Here is a 20,880-nt window from a genome sequence, read left to right on the forward strand (position 1 = left end):
GCTGGCTGGATCATATGATATTTCAATTATTTTTAATTTTTAATTTTTAAAATATGTTATTTATTTATTCATGAAAGACATAGAGAGAGAGAGAGGCAGAGACATAGGCAGAGGGAGAAGCAGGCTCCCTGCAGGGAGCCTGGTGTAGGACTCGATCCCAGGACCCCGGGATCACACCCTGGGCCAAAGGCAGATGCTCAACTACTAAGCCACCCAGGTGCCCCTGAAATTTCAATTTTTAATTTTTGACAAAACCTCCATACTGTTTTCCATAGTGGCTGCATGAACTTCTATTCCCACCAACAGTGTACAAATGTTCCCCTTTCTCTACATTCTCTCTTAACATTTATCTTTTGTTTTTTTTTCTTTTGACAACCATTCTAATAAGTGTAATGTGATATCTCACTGTGGTTTTGATTTTCATTTCCTTCATGATGACTGATATTGAGCATCTTTTCATGTACTTGTATGACTTCTTTGGAAAATGTCTATTCAGTTTCTCTGACCATTTTTAAATCAGGTTTTTTTATTTTTGTTTTTTGGGGGTTTTTTTGTTTGCTATTGAATTATGTCTTTCTTGAATTCTGGAAAATTCTCAGATATTGTCTTAAAATCTTACAGCTCTAACACTTTACCTAATCTTTTCCTCTGGAAATCCTCTTGGCACAATATTGAAAACCACTCATCTAGCTGTTGTGGCTTTTATAACTTTTTCATATTTTTAAATGTCTTTTTGTTCTACTTTCTGGGTGAATTATTCCATACTACCTTATGAAGACATAAGACTAGTACTCTCTTTAATTGTGTTCAGTCTGCAATTTACCATATTTATTGAAGTCTTTGTTTTGGTTTTGTTTCAGTAACTGTTTTTCAGCCTGGTTATATCTTCTGAATTTTCTTCTTTTATTTTCTCCCTACCATTACTATGTGCTTGAAACAGAAATATGTGTGTCAAAATAACACTTTATGCAGCCATCTTAATCAAGATGACTTCTATTCACTCTTCAAATCCCTCCTGATAGGTGTCTAACTCCCAGATTTCTGCACTATTTACCAAACCTCCTAGCTTGAAACTGTCTTCTCCCTAGGCTTCAGTGGCAATGCTCCCTCCTCCTTTTCCTCCCACAGATTCTTTTAACATCAAGGAAACGAATAACAGCTTGTCAGAGATTCCCATGGAAGAAAGAATTTTTTAGATACTACCATGAGGTAATATGGTAATAGGCATATTTCCATAATAGCAAGTGGTGATATATCTTATCCATATCTTTGGGCTGCTGCAGAATTGAAGGTATTAGACAAAGCTGTGATAGTTTATGCAAAGACTGGCTCTAGATATTTGAGGAGCATAATACAGAGATTTTTAAGAAGTGATTTTGTAAGATCTACACTAATGGTCTCTGTCTCCCCAAAGTAAGTACTTGCGATTTGTTCCTCATTCTGCAGTGAGTAAAAGAGAAAAACAAAACAAAACAATCAACAGTATAAATATTAAAGTATGTTTCAATGTTAGTTTTAGATGCTAATAAAACTTATTTGTTTGAATAAAACCCTCCTCCTCCACCTTCCCCTTCCTTCTGAGTTTCCTTTGGGTTCCTCTTGCCCTGGCTCTCCCTTCAAATGGTTGTTGATACCATACAGTTCTATCATTCTATAGGCAAGAACTTATCAGAGATTTTTGAACAGAATAGAATATTTCAGACACTTATGTAAAATGGATCTTTTAAAACCTGTATAGAAGAACCCCTTTGCTGCATTTGTGTCTGTGTGTGTATTTCATGCATATATATGGGGGAAAACAATAAGCACAGGAAAATTGCTCTTCCCAGAGCACTAATCATTCTTCTCCACTGTAGAATTAGAACAACAAATTATCTTGTACTGATAATTTGTTGTAGATTCTTTCTCCATAGCAACTGTGTGATTCGCCTTAGGATCACCCATGCAGGAATGCAAATGCTTTGTCACAATAGCCCCTGGCAGAAATCAGGCATACAGCTCTTCTGAAAGGCAGATGCTTCGCTTGGCAGTGCAGGTATTTGAGGCTAGATGGGCACACTAGTTTGGAAAACTGTCTGCTATCCAATACTGCTACCAAACAATAGTCACATGCATAAGTCTCTTGGAAAAAGGGGTACCCAGTTTCCTTCTTTCCTACCCTTCCAAATCATGAAAGTAAAGTCCAAAGGATTAAAAAAAGAAAAAAAAGAAAAAAAAAGACCAAGATGTACTTGGTTGCCTTGGACTAATACTAACAGTCTTAATAATAATGATTAATAATAGTAATTAACATGAGCTGTGTTCTTAGGTACCAAGTATTTTTCTGAGTACTTTACATATATAATTACTATAATATGATCTTCATACCCTCCCTATAAGGTAGGTACTATCATTATTATTATCCCCATTTTACATAAGATAAAACTCAGGAACAGAGAGACTGAATAAGTTCATCATGGATATAATATGTCTTAGAGATCCCACACTGCTCTGCCTCTTTTCTCTCCTTCAAGAACTATCTTTCACTCTTCAAATCACCCAGAGGAAAGGTGAACAGATAAAATACAGGACATCCAGTTAAATTTGAAGTTCAGATAAATAGCAAATAACTTTTCAGTACCAGTATGTCTCATAGAATATTTGGGACATACTTAAAATTATTCTGTATTTTTATTTGCTAAATCTGGTAACTACCAAGAAACTTGGTGCACTCTCTATCTCATCAAAATTTTTCATCAAGAAAAGTATAAGAAATATATATATATTTTTAAAGAAATTATAACTATCTCACTTATTCTTTGAAGATTGAAGTCAATTTGTTTCCCTTTCTAAGTGTAGTTACAACTTAAGTTTCATTTCAAATTGTAGAAAAGGACCTGATGAAATCATCTAAGGCCTCAGTGAACAAGTGAGGGAGACTGTAGGGGAGGGACTGAATGCTTTGCGTTCATAGCTTCTAGAACCCACTGGAGGCCTCCATGCTCTGAGTCTGATCTAGAAATATTCTAGATAGATATTCAGGATAAACATCAGGAGGATCTTTGTGCAGAAGATCCCTGTCAAGCCAAGAGCATCTATTCTAGGGTTTCTCATCTCCAGGCCCCCTGACATTTCACCAGATCATTCTCTGTAGTAAGGGGCTCTTCTGTGCAGTGTAAAAGGTTTAACAACATCCTGGGCCTCTATCAATAATGCCAGTACCACCCACCACTCCAATCGTGGAAACTAAAAATGTCTCCAGACACAGCCAAATGCCCCCTGGGCAGGCAAAAGTCTCCATTGATTGAGACTCACTGATTTAAAACAGTATCATAGACTGGAACTTCCTGGAAGGTAAATCCAAGAAATCTTGGAATGAAATAAATAGGACTCCATCCTACCTGAAACTAACTGGGTGAGCCTGTAACCAATGTTGGTATTGTCGAAGGAGTAGGGTACAGAGGTGCCCTTTGCTGCATATGCCTCGTTTCCCTTCAGTGGGCCAGTATGGGGGCCACAGTTTTCAAGGAATGGTCTCACCCATAAAAATAGATAAGGGATGGTTGTAGGAACTTCCTTATCTAATTAATTTATATATAAAACCTAGTAGAGTAAGTCATGCTAGATAGACTCTATTCTTAGTTCTGTTTTGTTTTCCAGAAATCTCAGCTTAAGGTCATTAGAGCAGTGGACAACCCTTAGAAATCCAAGGCAGTTTATTTAGGCTTCAGACAGTTTGGGTATGGAAAGCATTACAAAGTGTTGATAAAACTATCCTTTGACACATAACTATTTTCCTTATACTTAATTTACATATTGAAGTTTTTTAAAAAGTCATGCCATCCTTTGACACATAACTATTTTCCTTATGCTTAATTTACATATTGAAGTTTTTTAAAAATTCATGCCATCTTTGCTTATAGCTTCAGAGTCCAAATAATGAAGTTTTGATGCAGTAAGACAATGCCTATAAATATGTAAAATATTAGTATCCACATAGCCCAGAAACACTGTCAGTTTTTACTGGCTTTGTGTCTCTGGGTCATGCTGGGCTTCTTTGAGAACTAGAGTGGTTTGGATTGCTCTAGAACTCATTCAATTCATCTTTCACCCTTGGTTTTAGTTCTGGAAGAAACCTCTACTTCCTCATATCTCCAACTGAAATGATACATCAAATCTTACCTTCACCTTTTCCTTTCATTCTTTTTTTTTTTTTTTCCCTTTCATTCTTATACACACTACAGGCACTGGTTTCTGTTCCACAACAACTTTCTGAATTTGGAGATAGAAAATGATGGAGTTCCATAATAGCCTTCAGTTCCATTTTCATTGCTGATCTTGAAGAGAAGACAGCTGGACTTCCAGATGCCTCCAGCCTCTCCCAGATCCCCAGCTGGGTCTGCAGCTGATGGTTGGTATCATAACTCATGGTGTAGCAGTCATAGTGGTTAACATTTCTGAGAGCTTATTATATATCAGACTTTGTCCAAAGTGTTCTACATGTATCATCACAAACTTCACAGCAATCTTATGTGGTACCATCATTATCCCTACTTTACAGATGAGATCACTGAGGCCCACAAAGATAAGGCAACTTACTCAAGGTAACATAGCAATAATGATGGAGCCATCTTTTGAACACAAGTGCTTGATTCCAGGGTCTTCCCTGGGACCCGCTATCAAAGTAAGTCCCAATGAACAGCATTGAGTATATCTTGAGAATAACAAGGGGTCATTGATTATCAGATGTATACTGCCAAAAGATTACTTTATCTGCAATGTACGGCAGAGGACTGAGGCAGAGAGGCCAATCTAGAAGCTTCACAGATATCAGGCATCAGATAAGGTAACCTAGACTAGGACAATGCCTGTGGGAGGAGAGATGATAACATCAAGGAGAATTGTGGAGGATGGTGCAACAGAACATGGAGATTAGGTAGGTAGAGGGAGAGAAGAGAATCAAGGATGCTGCCCAGATGCCAATTTATTGGTTCAGATTGATCCAAGGAACATAAAAGTACAAGGGTAAGGGGGAATGATGGATTTAATCAAGGATATGTTGGAATCACCAAAATGATTTCTTCTGCACAAGCTTCTACTGCAAATGAAATTTTACATGCCTTATTAAATGGTTCAAGGCTAATCTAAGGGTGAACTAATGGGCATGAAGCATCTGTAGGCAGGTGGTAGTAAAGGTGTATAGATCTCCATGACAGAAAGCTGCCTGTTTAAAAAAAATGAAACAAACTGTGAGCCTCGTGGAATGCTAAGAGCCAAATACCAGATAGGCATGAGCTGGGACAAGAATCAATAATCCACTACGAACCTATCATTCACTTTCAAAAAACCATAGATGGTCCAGGCACCAAGCTTGGCAAAGACAAAAGGCTCCTGAGTGAACTCGAGAAAAAAAGATAATGAAATTCTAGTCCCATAAGCAGGTCAGAAGGACAAGAGGAGAAGCAGGAAAGAATGCAGATGGAAATAACTTTTGATATATGGAGGTTTCATAGGCCTAAAGGGGATTTCCACAGAAATAGTACATGGATTCTAAGGCAAGGGTTAAACATTAGCTAAGCCCTCATCTCCCTTTCTAGCTAATGTTCAATTCCAGAGAGATTCAAGTTATCAGAGAACATCCATTAGAAGTGAACTCCTTTGCACTATAACTGGCTCCTAAACGTTCAGACATCAAGGCAGGGAGGGAGGAAGAAGTTTCGGAGTCCTGGCATACAAAGAGTATTAATCATCAAGAAAACCTCAGAAATTTGTGTAAATAGAATATATTACAGCAACATTAATCAAACATTAAGTATTATGATAAAGCTCTATGCTAAGTGCATTTCATTCATTAACTCATTTAATTTTCACAAGAGCACGAGTACCCCTAATCTAACCCCAAATAAGGAAACTAAAGCTTAGAAGGGACAAACAACTTATCCCATAACATACAGCTAAGAAAAGTCAGAGTTAGGATTTGAACCCACGTCTGTTTATCGCTTCTCCATCTTTTGGCTAAGATCAAGTGGGAGCCCAGGTCTCTTTGACTCCAAAGCCTGAGCTCATAACCACGGTGTTAGCGGCCTGACTTTGTAGCTCATGTTAAGGTTCTTGGGCTGTTCATATCACCATCCTGAGGAAATCAGTGGAGAGCTGCTTTGTGCAGCAATGAGATGAAAGGGGGCTATTTCTTCCTGCAAGAAAATAGCCTCCTTCTTCCTTCTGGCAGTGCAAAGAGCTGCTAGAGAAAATTGAGCTCATTACACTGAACACACCCCTACTGCTTTACAGTTGGAGAATGTGGTTAGGAATGGAGATATTTCATGATGAATATAGCAAAGAAGTAAGAACCTGTTATTAAGCCCCTTTTAAAAGGATTTCTGCAAGGCAGAAATGTAGATCTCTAAAGAAAGAATTTGAAAAGACAATGGAAGTAGTGGGTTCCTACTAAGCTAGTCTAGACCTTTACTTCTTATCCATGGACTCCAAAAGGTCCTCCAAAAGGTATTGGAATAAAATCTACTTAAATTAAGCCTATAGGACTTATCTAGGTCAATTCCACTTTGACGAAACAACTCAGATTCTCCAATTAGTGGGCTGAGTAGGTTTCTGGAAGCCAATGGGAAGAAAAAAGAAAATCTATTTTGTCAGGTGATTACCTCTTTGAAGAAAAAGAACCAAAACCTCATTTAAATTACCACCAAAGTAGGAGGGGAAAAGACGTTAATGTAAATGTTAGTGCACCATCATTGCTTTCATTTCATCAAGAGCCAAGAGACTAAAACTCGTCATCTTTATGCAGGGCATAGGGTGTGTGCAAGTGTGTGTGCGTGTGAGTGTGTGCGTGTGATTCAAGACCATTTGATAGATTTCACTAATATGAAAATCAAAGAAGCATGGGAAAAGAGATGGCAATACAGGTGAGAATGGTCTTGAGGCACAAAGTGGTCGTGAGTCATAGGGAGGGTATGTAAAACACAGTTGTGTTTTCCTCAGTAGAAAGAATGAGGATGTGGCAGGGAAGGGTGACAGCAGGGACTACTGTCCTAAAAAAACTTTATTTACTGGGCTAGATCCGTGGGCATGGGCCCTGGATGCTTCACAGCCTTTGTGTTCTGATAACAGTGTTTAAAAACGAAATACCTGAATCGCAAGTACATACCTGGCCATTGCCCAGGACTAGTGTTAAAGCACCATATAGGATCAGACATTTAGTGTCCTGAGAATAATAGTAGCCCTGACAAAAGAAAAGAGATGGGAAAGCCTCTGTACCTTCTAGGCATTTTCTTCACTCTTCTTTTCTTCAGTATCACACTCTAGCTCCTCATATGGTTTTGCCTCCGAGGCCAAGCCAACAGGCAGCCAGCTCTTTACAGAGATCAGCCCCACCTTGGAGCATGCAGGTGAATCTGCTGAGCTCCTCTGGGGACAAGCAACAGAGAGCAAACATTCCCCTGTATGCTGTTTGGAGAGGCGCAGAGAATCACTAAGGGGCCATACGAAAGAGTATTAAACCTTTCACACCATTTAATGGAACACTGTCATCTGCAAGTTTTATCAGTGCCTGCCAGAAACAGAGAACAGTGCTGACTACACTGAATAATAGGAATGATGAGACACATACCCAGTGCATAAGATGTCTGCAACCTTTGGGGGCTGAAACATTTACATCGCAACCCAAAGCAAACAATGAGTAAACGCCAAAGGGTATATATTGGGAACCATGGATGCATAGTTGGCAGCTGAAGTCACAGTGGTATTGTTGATAGTGGTCAGAATGGCATTCAGATTCCTGCCCTGCTGACCTTTCCCCAGCTCCTCACGCTGCCAACCTCCCTCAAACCTCTGGGATCTTAACAGATACTCTTTCCTCAATCCAGGCTAACTGCTAGACCTTATTTTTTCCAGAAAGAGTTATCTTTCCCCTCGTATGTGTTCCTAACCTCTCCTGTAGTTCCCCTCCCAGATCACATATCACACAACACTGTAATTGTTTATTAAGCCTCCTCCCTGATTAGACTAGAGCATTGCAGACTAGAAACTACACATATAGCATAAGGTCAAGCTGATTTTAATTCTGGATCTACACTTGATCCGCTGTGTAATATTTTTTTTCTTTTTTCTTTTCCTTTTTTTTAAAGAAGAGGAGAGAGAGAGGAAGAGTGAATCTTAAGCAGGCTCCCTGCCCAGTGTGGAGTCCAACTCAGGGCTTGATCTCAAGACCCTGAGATCATGACCTGAGCCAAAATCAAGAGGTAGACATTCAACTGACTGAGCCACCCAGGTGCCCCTTAATCTAGAATTACTAAGGGTCCATTTTACCAAGAATAATAATAGTACTTGTCTTTAGGAAGTTGTGTCAACTGATAAAATGAATGGAAACACTGGCGTACACCTGGAAAGGGTTCTGGAAAGGCCGAAAAGGTAGATTGTTAAGAGTAATTGTATTCCAAGTTGTTACAGTTTTATTTTAGGTTCTATAAAGACTTTCATTCATTTGTTTCTTATTGTGTAAACCGATTCCTTGCTGCGTTTCAAGGGTCAGGATAAGGTGTGCACACACTGTGGACTTCAACGTTCATTGAATAAGTAAGTGAAAAAATGAAAGTTTTATCTATGAGACTTGAGCAGACCAGGGAACACTATGTCACAACTCCACTAATTCTGCATTTCTGAGCTATTCCCAATTAGGAATCAGTGTGTGTGTGTGTGTGTGTGTGTGTGTGTGTGTGTCTCAGTGAACATGTGTGGACGACGTATAAAACTGGTCAAGTTCCTACTTAAGAAATAGTCCATGATTTAAATCGTTTGCCAAAGTGACGAATGTTCCTTCAAAATACAGCCTACATTCTTGTTTGACTTAAACTTAGATCCGTTTATCTGAGGCCACAAGTCTAGAAAAACCATCATGTAGTGTAGACTATCATCCATAGTTTTCCTGCCTCACAGCACATCCTACAATCACCTTCCTGTGTTCTCCCTCTGCCTATGCTCCCACTTCCCAGAGCTTTTATCTTGTTATATTATTTATGAGCCCAAACTATAAATATACTGAAATGACGAACATTCGTTGGTTTGGTACAATTTAAATTGCTTTTCAGTATCATATATATTTACAACATCCTATAAATATTTAAAATTATCATGACAATGGTCCCGCTGACTCAAAATAAATTCTGTATTTTGTATGGGGATGATTGCCAAGTTGATAATCTAGAAAATTGGAAAACCCCGTCAAACTCGGTGACCTGTCAGTCCCAAAAGAATATCTTTCTAATTACTGGAAGAGCCTGAGCATAGAGTTTAACCGTCTTAGAAGTTGATCTTAATAGATAAACATCATGAAATTTACCTCTTTGGAGAAGATAAGTAAAAGAAATAGTTTCTGCTGAAGAATTTGTACATTGGACTGTATCTTAAAAGCCAGATAATTTTCAGGAGTTCTCAGGCAGGGTATAAAAAGAAAAATCACAGAATCATGAAGTGCCAGCTGTGCTTGGGAATGGAGAGTTCCAGGTGTGGTGGGGAAAGGAATAGGCATGTGAGGGCACACAAGCAAATAATGCTGCAGCTGTGTCAGGGGAGCCCTTGGGAAAGAGCCCTGAATGCCATATGAGGAGTTTGGAATTTATGACATAGGGCAATGTTTCCCCAAGTGTGACCCCTGAAAACCAGCACCATCAATACCACTTGAGAGCTTATTAAAAATGCAAATTCTTAGCCCCCATCAGACCTACTGAATCAGAAACTCAGGGGCTGGGGCACAGTGATCTATGTTTTCACAAGCCCTCCATGTGACTCTGTGCAGCTTGAGTTTGGGAATTTCTGCCATATGGAAGTTTCTAAGTACTTGAAATATAGGATCCGATCTGGGCATGCTGGTGGCAACGTGAAAAATGGACCAGAGAGGAAGAAATTGAAGTCAAGGAGAACTGAAAAGAGTAGTGGAAGTACTGGTTCATTAGGGAGCTTTGCATTGGATCCTTTTCTATATTTTTGCAAGTCTAAGATATAATCAATTTTTAGTCACAGCATTATTTTATTTGCCTCTAAAAAGAAAAATTCTACCAATTAAATGAGAACACAATATTCCTTCTCACCTGGAATTTTTATTTTGTACTTCCAGAAATGGCTCTTTTAGACTCATACTGACAAATTTTTGTCATATAGCACCCACATACATAAAAAGGAAAATATAAGAGCAATCATTTGGTTAAAGTATTCCTAGCACTTTTTCCTATTCAGGGCCTGACTCTTCCCAAACACTGTTCCACTCAAGAGCCGCATGGCCTGTTAATGATGCATCGTTTCTTTTAAGAATGTTCCACTAATGTCTCTGGGGTTTCCAAGTGACTGAAGCCCTTTCTGCAAGTCTGGATGCGTGTGCACAGGCTGTGCTATTGACCTCATGACTGCTGCCCGGCCATAGAAACTCAGAAATGCATCCCGATTTGGGAAATGTTAAATGTGGGAGATGGTGTTCATCTTAAAATTGATGGATTCCCAAGGAGAGCTAATCCAGGCCTCAGTGGGGGCAGTAGCAGGAATAATAGAAAGGGAGAGGCAGACACAAACAACGCCTCAGAGATGGATTCTAAATGAACATGACCAATTACATCAATGTTGAGGAGAGGCAGATGACTCTGAAGTTTCTAATCTGAGTAACTAAATGGATGGCATGCCCTTAACCGAGATAAGAAATTCAATAGAAGGAGCGGATTTTAAGAGCAGAAGGGAAGAAGTGGATGAGAGCAAAATAAATTTAGTTTCAACTTTTTGAGTTGGATTCTGAGGGACGACCAAGTAGAGATGACTAGGAGATACATGTGAATACCAACTTATAAGTAAAGATGGGGGATGAGGGGGAGGGGTCATGGTTAGAGATACATCTTTTTTTTTTTTTTTTTTAGGATTTTATTTATTTGAGAAAGAGAGCAAATGAGAGAGCACAAACAGAAATGAGAGGCAAATGGAGAGGGAGAGATTGACTCTCTGCTGAGCAAGGACCCTGCTGTGGGGCTCCCTCCCAGGACCTTGAGATCATGACACTCAAGTTGAGGCAGACACTCAACTGACTAAGCTACCCAGGTGCCCCTCATTTTAATCAATAGCATATAAATGGTAGTTGAAACCACAGGAATGAGTACTATTTTCCAAGGAGAGTACAGTAGAGTGTCCCCTTATTGACAGAGGATACATTTCAAGACCCCTAGAGGATGCCTGAAACCAAAAATCGTACTGAACCCTATGTGTATGTGCTCTGCTTTTTCCTATATGTTTTCCCTTAATTTACAACTTAGGCATAATAGATTAACAATAATAGCTAATAATAAAATGGAATAATTATAACAATATACTGTAAGTTATGTGAACATGTTCTCTCTTTAAATATCTATTACAGGGCAGCCTGGGTGGCTCAGCGGTTTAGCGCCTGCCTTCAGCCCAGGGCGTGATCCTGGAGTCCCAGGATCGAGTCCCACATCGGGCTCCCTGCGTGGAGCCTGCTTCTCCTCCCTCTGCCTGTGTCTCTGCCTCTCTCTCTGTGTCTATCATGAATAAATAAATAAAATATTTTTTAAAAAATCTTATTACATGTGCTCATCCTTCTTGTGATGCTGTGAGATGGTAAAGTGCGACATTTTGAGATGAAATGGGGTGGATGATGTAGGCACTGTGATGTTGTGTTGAGTGACTACTGAGCCAGCGATACATCAGGAGGATCATCTGCTTCCAGCTATAGCTCACCACAGGGAACAGAAATCATGGAAAGATAACCACAGATAAGGGGGAACTAGTGTATACAAAAAATTTGAGGAGAGTTGGTGATAGAACAAAAAAAAAATTGAAGAAGTGACTAGAAGTAAGAAGGAGAATTCAGAGAGAGAAGAAATTGTTAGATTATGTTTACATATCTTGTGAGCTCATCAAAGACAAAAGCTGTCTTGTTCCTACTCTTGAATCCCCAGGGCAATGCTTAGCCCAGTAATTTGGGTTGAACTAACATGGAATGATGGCTCAAAAGCTAAAAAAAAAAAAAAAAAAAAAAAAAAAAAAGTGAACATTTTAAGAAGGAGGAAGTGGTCAGTAATACTAAATGTTATAGTTGATCATTTTATTTTTTTATTTTTTTTTATTTATAATAATCACAGAGAGAGAGAGAGAGAGGCAGAGACATAGGCAGAGGGAAAAGCAGGCTCCATGCACCGGGAGCCCGATGTGGGATTCGATCCCGGGTCTCCAGAATCGCGCCCTGGGCCAAAGGCAGGCGCCAAACTGCTGCGCCACCCAGGGATCCCTAGTTGATCATTTTAGATCAAAGGGCCACTGGATTTAGTAAATCTAATTTAATTTGTAACACTACCGGGAAGCCCAGAGACTTGAACGGAGAAGGCCAAGGCCAACAGCTGGCTGAGGTGAGCCAGAGGCAGAACTCTGGTCTTGTGACTCTTGTCTTGTGGCAGGATCTTCCAGACTGAGCTTTCCATCTCAGAGGAGGGTTATGTCCATGGCTAATAAACTTCTGTATTCAAAAGACGTCAGACAAGGTCAAATCCACCCATAAAAATGAACTCTACTAACATGGCCGAATCACTCCACAGAGCAGGAGAAACGAGCTATAAAGAACTCAGAGCAAAGAGTCTGGAGTCACACAGGCATTCTAGGGCTTGCTCTAATATCTGGACATTGTCTATGGAGCTTCCCCATGAAAGAAAGGATTCATATGACTTAAATATTTGTGTCATATCTTGAGCCAGAATTTTCTCTAACTCTCACTACTTATAACAAGACAGGAAGAGATGCTGCAAGTAGGTGGGAAAAAAACAAAGCCAATTTCTCTGCTGTGATACGGGGTTGTTAAACAGGAAGCTTATACCTGATTCTATACGTAGATGAGCAAAATTTGAATTCAGTGAAGTCAAAACAAAGATACTGACATCGTTCTCTTTAATGATAATTAAGTTATTTTACTGTTCACACAGCTAATGACATCCTGGGAAAATGAGTGATTTCTCAAGAGCAGTGTTTCTTAAACATCAGAGCACTCCTGAACTACCTGGGTAGGTTCCCGTCTTCAGAGATTCAGAGGTGGTCTAAATGGGCTCGTCCATTAAAGTTTAAAATTCTCTGGAAATTTGTTCCAAGAGAAATGGCAAACATGATATTTTCCATGTTTTAAAACACAAAGGTTTCAAAGATCAGACTCCACAACTCATTTCCGTCTTCAGGATCCTTGCGGGGCCAGAGGATCTGTAGGATGAGACATCTGTGGTCACAACCCCTGTGGCTTCAGTGTTTCATCAACAGAAACATGTATAGCAGCACAGAGATTTCCAGAAGCCCCCATCTGGCAGAGATGACTAATGGGGCTTTCCCACTGACATCTTAGCAAAGGTGCCAGAAGTATATTGGTTCCAGATCACAGCCCTAATAGGGCAGTTCCTCCCAGGACATTACACTGACACATGACCTGTCTTCCTTTTACAGCCTATATTCCGACCCCCATGCACTACCGACCTGTCCACAGTGTTGGGCATGAAAATGCATATCTGACCTGCATCTCTGAACTTGCTCCTTCATAGCAAATGTTGGCCTTGCTATAAACGAGAAATAGTGCAGTTTTTCCTCCATTATGCAGGTTACAATTGTCACTCACTTTTTATCCCATGGCCACAAAAATTAAAGGTAGATACGGTCTAGCTAAAATTCTAGTCAATCAGAGGAGTTCCAAGGTGGTGCAAAAGCAGTGCAAATTCACACAGTTATTATTGGCTGGTTGCTCAAAATCATCAAAGACGTTTTATAAAGGAGAGGGAAGAAATTGAGTGGTGGGTGATTTTTTTCACTGATAAGCCCTATCCCATCAGTGCTCATAAGAACACGTTAAGCTATGAAATACAGAATAAATTTATCCCAAGCCCACTCTCACAGAGATAGGCAAGGTCTCAAACTAGAGATAAAGCCCATGTTACCATTGATATAATCTTAGTCCATTAATAATTGCTTTTTCCCCCTTCGGTTTGGAAAAGAAGATGAGCCCAATAGCCTTAATGGGAAGTAGGTATTTTATTATTAACTGAGCGACCTTGGGAAAGTCACATTTCTGGGTTTCAGTTTCCTCATAAGTAAAACAAGAAGGCTGACTTACATAACCGCCCTCTGAAGTTCTGTGTCTGAAGTTCTGAATAAATGGCACAGTGTGGCCACTAAATGGCCACTGCCATTCAGTTAGTGTGCCAGGGAACACTGGCTACCGATGAGTTTCACAAAGACATGAAGCATGGTGGGGTGTGTCTTAGAATATCAAAACAATAATCTTTCAACAAGGTCAAGAACACAAATAAACATGTAGAAGCAGGAACAGGATTTGAAGAACCGTGTGGACACAGGAGCAGGTCCTGGAACACCATATCCAGATACGGGGTATACCTCGCCAAGGATGCCGCATTGTATTTTCTAAACAGTATCTGGCTGGATGGAAGCTCTGCTGGATATAAAAGGTTTGCTAAGTGAACAAAGTCAGTAAGTTCTTTTACCACAGGATGCCTCGGAATGCTTCTGCACTGTTTAATAGAACTTTCTGCAATGATGGAAATATTTTATATATGCACTTCCCAAGATGGTAGCCACTAGCCACATGTGGCTATGAAACACTTGAGTTGTAGCTAGTGTGACTAAGGAAGTGAATTTTTTAGTTTTTTAAAAATGAATTTCTAGTGGAATCACCACATAGGGCTACTATGTGCGTATTAGATGGTACGGCATATACCATACACATTTGCAATGTTAACCCTGACGGTGAGGTAATGGGTACAGCAGTTCCAAACTTATGGAACTCTTTTCAGAGGGCTGAAATTCCTTGCAAAACTATTTGGGAAGTACTAGTCTATGAGCCATCTTGCTGAGTGATTGAAAGGGTGTCAGTCACCATCCAGGGATAGAGACCAGGATGTCCTCTGTTCTCTATGCATTGTGAGGTCACCCCACAGTTCAATCATATCACAATTTCCCAAGTCCTGACAGATACCCGTTGCCTCTCAGTACAGGTCTGGTCCAAAGAATTCCACCAATTTTTCCTTTCCACCAAACATAAAACAATGATCATCTATTGCTGCTGGGCTTCGCCATTGGCCATGCACTCCTCCATACACTGGGATATGTCATTATTTCAACAATCCAGTGAGATAAGGGGCATTCCTTTTATGGGTGAGAAAAGTGGAGCTCAGACAGACAGGGGGACCCAGTTGCTCAAGGTCACATACTTAGATAATGGGGGATAGACCTTCATATTTTAATTATGTCTCATCAACATTCTAACAATACCATTGTGCATTGACTTTTTCCTCAAAATACATACAGCCCATTAAAAAGGTGTTAAATTAACACATTTTCGAAATACCAAAAAATCATGCATACCTGAGAAGAGCAGTTTGTTTTATTCGGCTTGCTCACATATACCTTGAGAATTATGATAAATGCAAAAAAAAAGTTTAATAATCATGGAATAAAAGGCCGATATGATTATTTACAAATATGTATAATTCTTGTCCTCCAAGAGAGCCTTCACTGGACCTGGAATAATTATGTTCTTCTCAACTGAACATCCACATTGCTGTGTAAATAAGCAGGTAAAAATTTCATTTGCCCAATTATTTTTCCTCTCCTGAGTATGCGATCAATTTGGTGCTTCTGAGTGCCATTTATTCAGATGGCAACAGCACACATAACTGCTCATTTTTGCATCTAATTTAGGCTTGGCTCCTCGAGTGGTAGCATGTGGGCCAAAGTCCTTGAATCAATTTGTTGTCACATCAGATATGAGTACATTTGACTCTGACCTACACAATTGCAGAAATCAAGGGTTTTTTTTTTTCAGTGAAATATTGCTTCTTGAACCATCATTTGGCCTTGTAGGAAAATGACTGGGATCTGAAGTTACACTGTGACCCAGAATTCCAAATCCAGGCATTGCCCAAAGAAGACAATGCAAACCCTGAAGCAGAATGTCAATGAGGTGACCCTTTACAAATTATACAGGCATGGCCAGCTATTAACAGGGCTCATTACACTCACTTTGGCTCTCTAGATTAAAATACAATCACTTTCAGTCAAGTGCATAGGAGTCATTATTTTATCTGTAATAAATCTGTATACTTTTAATATAATATTGGACTTTATTATGACATACTCTGAAAGCAATTCATACTACAGTTCAGTTTTCATTACAATATGGCATACACATATGCCATCTGGGCTCTTCTCAATGGTCCTGGGAACCTAAAGGAAAAGAAAAGCAGGGGTAAAAAGCAATGAATAAGGTGCGCCTGGGGGGCTCAGTCGGTTAAGCATCTTCCTTTGGCTCAGGTCATGGTCCTGAAGTCCTGGGATTGAGCCCCACATCAGGTTATCTGCTCAGTGTCTGCTTCTCCCTCTGCCCTTCTCCTGCCCTGTCTCTCTATATATATCTGTTGCTCACCCTCCCTGCCTCTTAAATAAATAAATAAAATCTTAAAAAAAGCAATGAACGAAGAACAGAGGGTCACCTGGCAGGAGATATAAAGGAGTTCAAAGGTGAGGTCTGGTTCGTTGGAAAGAAACCTTGTGTGAAGTGAGCAGGCACACTGAGAGCCTGGAAATTCTCAGAGAGAGGGTGATTTAAGTAACCAGCACTCTCAAAGTCCCAGCGGAGGAAAAGAGGCAGGGTGGTGGAGAGGGAAAAGGCTGGTAAAAGGGGAGCCCGAGAGAGCAGAGGAGAACAAAACAGCTCCATGCACAAATTCATTCAGCCAGCTGCAAAAGCTCAGCAGGTCCAGGGGAGGTGGGGGTGCTTTGGTATACCATTTCCAAGTCTTACCACATGGGACACTTGTTAATATTATAGATTCCTGGTTTCTATGTCAAAGGCCTGGGAATATGTGCTTTTAACAAGCATCCCCAGGTGATTCTCATGAGAGGCAATCTGAGGGAGCACTGCTAGTGGGGAGGGCATGAATTGAAGGCTAACAGGCTAAAGTTGAGGTCCTGACCCAACCACTCACCAGCTCTGTGAACTTGAGAGATATGTAACTCTCTGGGCCTTGGTTTGCTTGTCTATAGAAATAAAAATATAGTTATGCCCCATAGAAATTGTACAAGTCAGGTACCATTATCATCATGCCCATTCTACAGATTCGGGAGCTAGAGCACAGAGTGGTCGGCTGAGTACTTTGCCCAAAGTCCCACCTCTGGTAAATGCAGAATTGGTTTCCCACCAGAAGCCACCTGGCTCCAGGTGCCGTGCTTTTAGCCCCAATGGTTCTGTCTCTCCTCCTAGAAAGGAGCACTGTGCTGAGAGAGACAGAGGAAAAGCTTTCCAGAGAGGCAATTTATGTTAATTCTCATTCAAATCAGACGATAACTTGATGTTCCATTTACATAAGTTACTCCATAAACTAGTAACGTTCGCTCAAATTAATTTTTGAATCAAGCTTTCTTCCCCAAGATTAATAATTTATAGGACTCAAGCCATAATGCCACCTGGGAAATGGCACAGGCATTATTAATGCTTCCACAAACTTCACAGCTACTAGTAATGCCACAAGTGGTAGAAATAAATATTAAATAAGGTACAAAGTGCTTCCCCCACACCCGGAGGTGTCGACTTGGGTCTAGGCCAGCAGAATTCACCAATGTGAGACCACCTGCCTGAGTGGATGCACTTCTACACTGCTTTACACAGTCGTATAATCTCTTCAACATATTCCTTGGCTGGAAATTTGCATTCTCTTTCAAATCAGGCCTTACTGGTTCATTTCTGAAGACGCTGCAGCATATATCAAAATGAAGATCTAATCACCTGCTGTTCTGACAGAGAAGATTTATTTTACTAGGATGTGTGAAATGATTGTTTCTCATTTGTCATCATGCTCTGTACTCTGAGTTGAAAGGAAGATGCAGCCTCAAAGATAGGATATGACACCAGAAACTAATTCTGAATTTTCTGTTTAGAAAATACATGTATATATATCGCAGAAGACAGAGCTATTGGGGGCAGTTTTTTAAAAACTCCTCAAGGTTCTGAGGACAAATAAGTGTAAAGAAAGAGAGGCAACAGCCAAATTTCATGGACAAAAGAAATATAAATTTGGGCAAGTAAAGCAAAGTAGAGGTCAGCAAAATCCAATGAGAAAAGGAGACGGTTCTATGTGATAACAACAAAATGATTCTAGAGCAAAACTAAGGAAGCAGATAGGAACCCATGAGGTAAGATTTAAAGCGCCTTTAGCTTTTCTGTAGACCTAAAATTTCACACTAAATATTATTGCTTTCTTTGGCTTCAAGCTATGTATCTCCAGAAGGTATCTAATCTTTGCCATTCTTCACGTACTTCTTAAAGGCTCCATCTCCACCTACTCATGGGTACCCTGTGCCCCTAAGCTGTAGCTGATTGGAGCAGGCTTATTCACTTGACCATTCAGCCCCAAATTCAGGACCATTCAGTCCAAAGGCTGGGATGAGCCAACTTGAATCTTTTTTCTGTAGACTTAAAGGAGTCACGAACAGCTAATTCTTCAGGAGGGAGTTGAGAGATTAATTCAGGTAGATCCAGGATTCCAGGTAGTGAGAGATGGTGACATAGCCTGCCCAAAACTATGGGGAAGAAGTTATAAATAGGATAGAGGGGGAGCCAGCCAGTCTGAGAAAGGGTAGAGCAATAAAAACAAGTAGAGGAAAAGACCATGTGTCCTAATCATCTTGGTTCTGGAATTTACAGATTCAGCTTCAGTGATCGGCCAATACTTTGTTTCTGGTTCATGAGATGGATCATTGTATTCTTATCCTACATCTTTTTTTTTCTTTTTTTTTTCTTTCTTTTTTTTTTTTTTTTTTTTTTTAATGTGAGGCTTGAACTCACAACCCTGAGAGCAAGGCTTGAGCTGAGCTAAGATCAAGAGTGGGACGATTAATTGGCTAATCCACCCTGGTGCCCCACCCTACATCTTCTTCTTGATCTCTTTGTCTCCTGGGGTTTTATATTCCTTGTCACCAAAGAAACTTAATTAAATATAAGTAAATGCAGCAGGCCTTGCTTACACCTACCACCAAAGCCTACTCCTAAATCCTCATAACATTTCCTACAAGGATTATCTGGACATTCTGAACTAAAAGAATGCCTTCTCATTCCTTCACACTGGCAGATGGTCTGCCTTCCAGAGGTTTTATAGCGTTCTGCTTAAAATATTTAAAGGAGACTGCTATGTTCCATAGTTGTTGATGGTCATAGTTGTGAGTTTTGTGTCATAAGAGATATTCAGGCCAAGGGTAGTTGATAATCTGGCAGAGATATGTAGAACACAAACACCAAAGAAGTGTTTAAACTAGATCAGTTTCTAGGACCATTCTGGCCTCTTTAGTCAGGTTGCAAAGGCCCAAATCTTCCCTAATTCCTCCCACAACATTGTCCTCATGTTTTCTCACCCTTTTTTGGATGTGCCCCCATTTACCAATGTCCCTTTTAAAGGATGACCCTGAGAACAGAATATACATGATCTGACCAGTATAGAATATCCTAAAACCACTACCTCTTTAATCTGCACCCACTTCCATAAATGCTGCCCAGGAGAGCACAACCTATTATTGGCACTAGGCTTCATTAGGAGCTCCAGTTGAACTTGGGAGTCACCTCAAGTGTTCAAAGTAGTTAGGCTTTTCCAACTCATTTGCCACATTGTCCATAAACTTGGACACAGAATTTGATAGGAGGCTGAGGAAGGAGGCCCTCTGTGCAGCGGGTTGGCGCACCATTGGTTTGCACCATTGCAAACCCATTACCTTTTGGAAATGCATCATTACCCTGGGAAAGAGCAGCCCATGGAGGGGAAGGGAGGTGAGAAACTTTCAGAGGTAAATTTCATTTGGCTGTTTTCCCTCTGTTTGGCCCTGGGAATTCAGGACCATGGAGATAGCCATCCAAGACCTCCAGGAGAAAGTTTTCACCCTACCTTCAACCTAAGTAATAACAAGAAATATCCACCCAACACTTCTCCATATCCACACCTTCAGGTTTACTGTCTGACCATATTTGGACCCTGGAGGTCCAAAGGTTCCATTGTGGAAGCATTTTATGATTCAAAATACAGAATCAGAGAAGAGGGTGTCCCAACACACAAGAAATTATTCCAGGATATAGCATGCCAGAATGACGGAAAGATGGAAGCTTCTGGTAAGTCAGCTGTGTGCTGCTTCACTGCAGAATAGTGACAGGATCCAATTTGCCACTCCTCCTCCACACACACACACACACACACACACAAAATACTCATACTCACATTTCATATTGTCTCTTTGAGCATTAAGGCAGACAAGGAGCTTGTGCAGATTCATGATTCCATGTTAAATTTGACCTATCACCCAGGAATGATGGGCCAAGTAATTTTCTTGAAAATTATCCACAAGAATTCTACTGGGACTCCTTTCTCAACTTCAGCTCTAGTGCTTCCTCAAGCCCAGGCACACTTCCATTTCATGTATGTGCATAGGGCCAAATCACAGGTGTGCACCCAAAAAAATCCCAAAGAGGGCAAAATTCATCTCTTCATTCATCCATTCATTCATTCTAAAGCACTCCGCATCTACTACAGGCTTTCCCTTCAAGAACTTACCCTGTAGCCAGGGTCACAAGATGTCTCTGCACTAAATTGTCCAATACCACACAATACTTGGCAAATGAGTTGGAAAAGCCTAACATACTGTAGGAGCTAAAGGGAGAGGAATGCTAATGGTTCACCAGCTCTAACCTCCTGTCAACCAGGGGATCTGAGCTGGGTTATGAAGGTTCAATCAAGGAACTAGATGACAGGAGAATGGAAGAGTCTGGCTGCCATTTCCACTGCCAGCCTGGAAGGTTGCAGGGAATCGTGATCA

At 40.4% G+C, this 20,880-nt stretch overlaps 2 long non-coding RNA genes across 3 annotated transcripts in view; one reads left to right on the plus strand and one right to left on the minus strand.

Moving 5' to 3' along the window:
- The window catches only part of LOC119865125, a 66,756-nt gene that overhangs the window by 15,742 nt on the left and 30,134 nt on the right, over window positions 1–20,880 (minus strand). The window lies entirely within an intron of this gene.
- On the plus strand, window positions 1,930–11,436 carry LOC111091767. 2 transcript variants are annotated; one of them, XR_005375988.1, is made up of 3 exons: window positions 1,930–2,035; window positions 4,224–4,390; window positions 11,381–11,436. It is a non-coding gene; the product is annotated as an uncharacterized LOC111091767 (long non-coding RNA). The 2 variants fall into 2 exon arrangements; XR_005375989.1 differs by lacking the exon at window positions 11,381–11,436 and adding an exon at window positions 8,330–8,408.

This window comes from Canis lupus, chromosome 22, assembly GCF_011100685.1.
Source record: "Canis lupus familiaris isolate Mischka breed German Shepherd chromosome 22, alternate assembly UU_Cfam_GSD_1.0, whole genome shotgun sequence".
Lineage (NCBI taxonomy): Eukaryota > Metazoa > Chordata > Mammalia > Carnivora > Canidae > Canis > Canis lupus.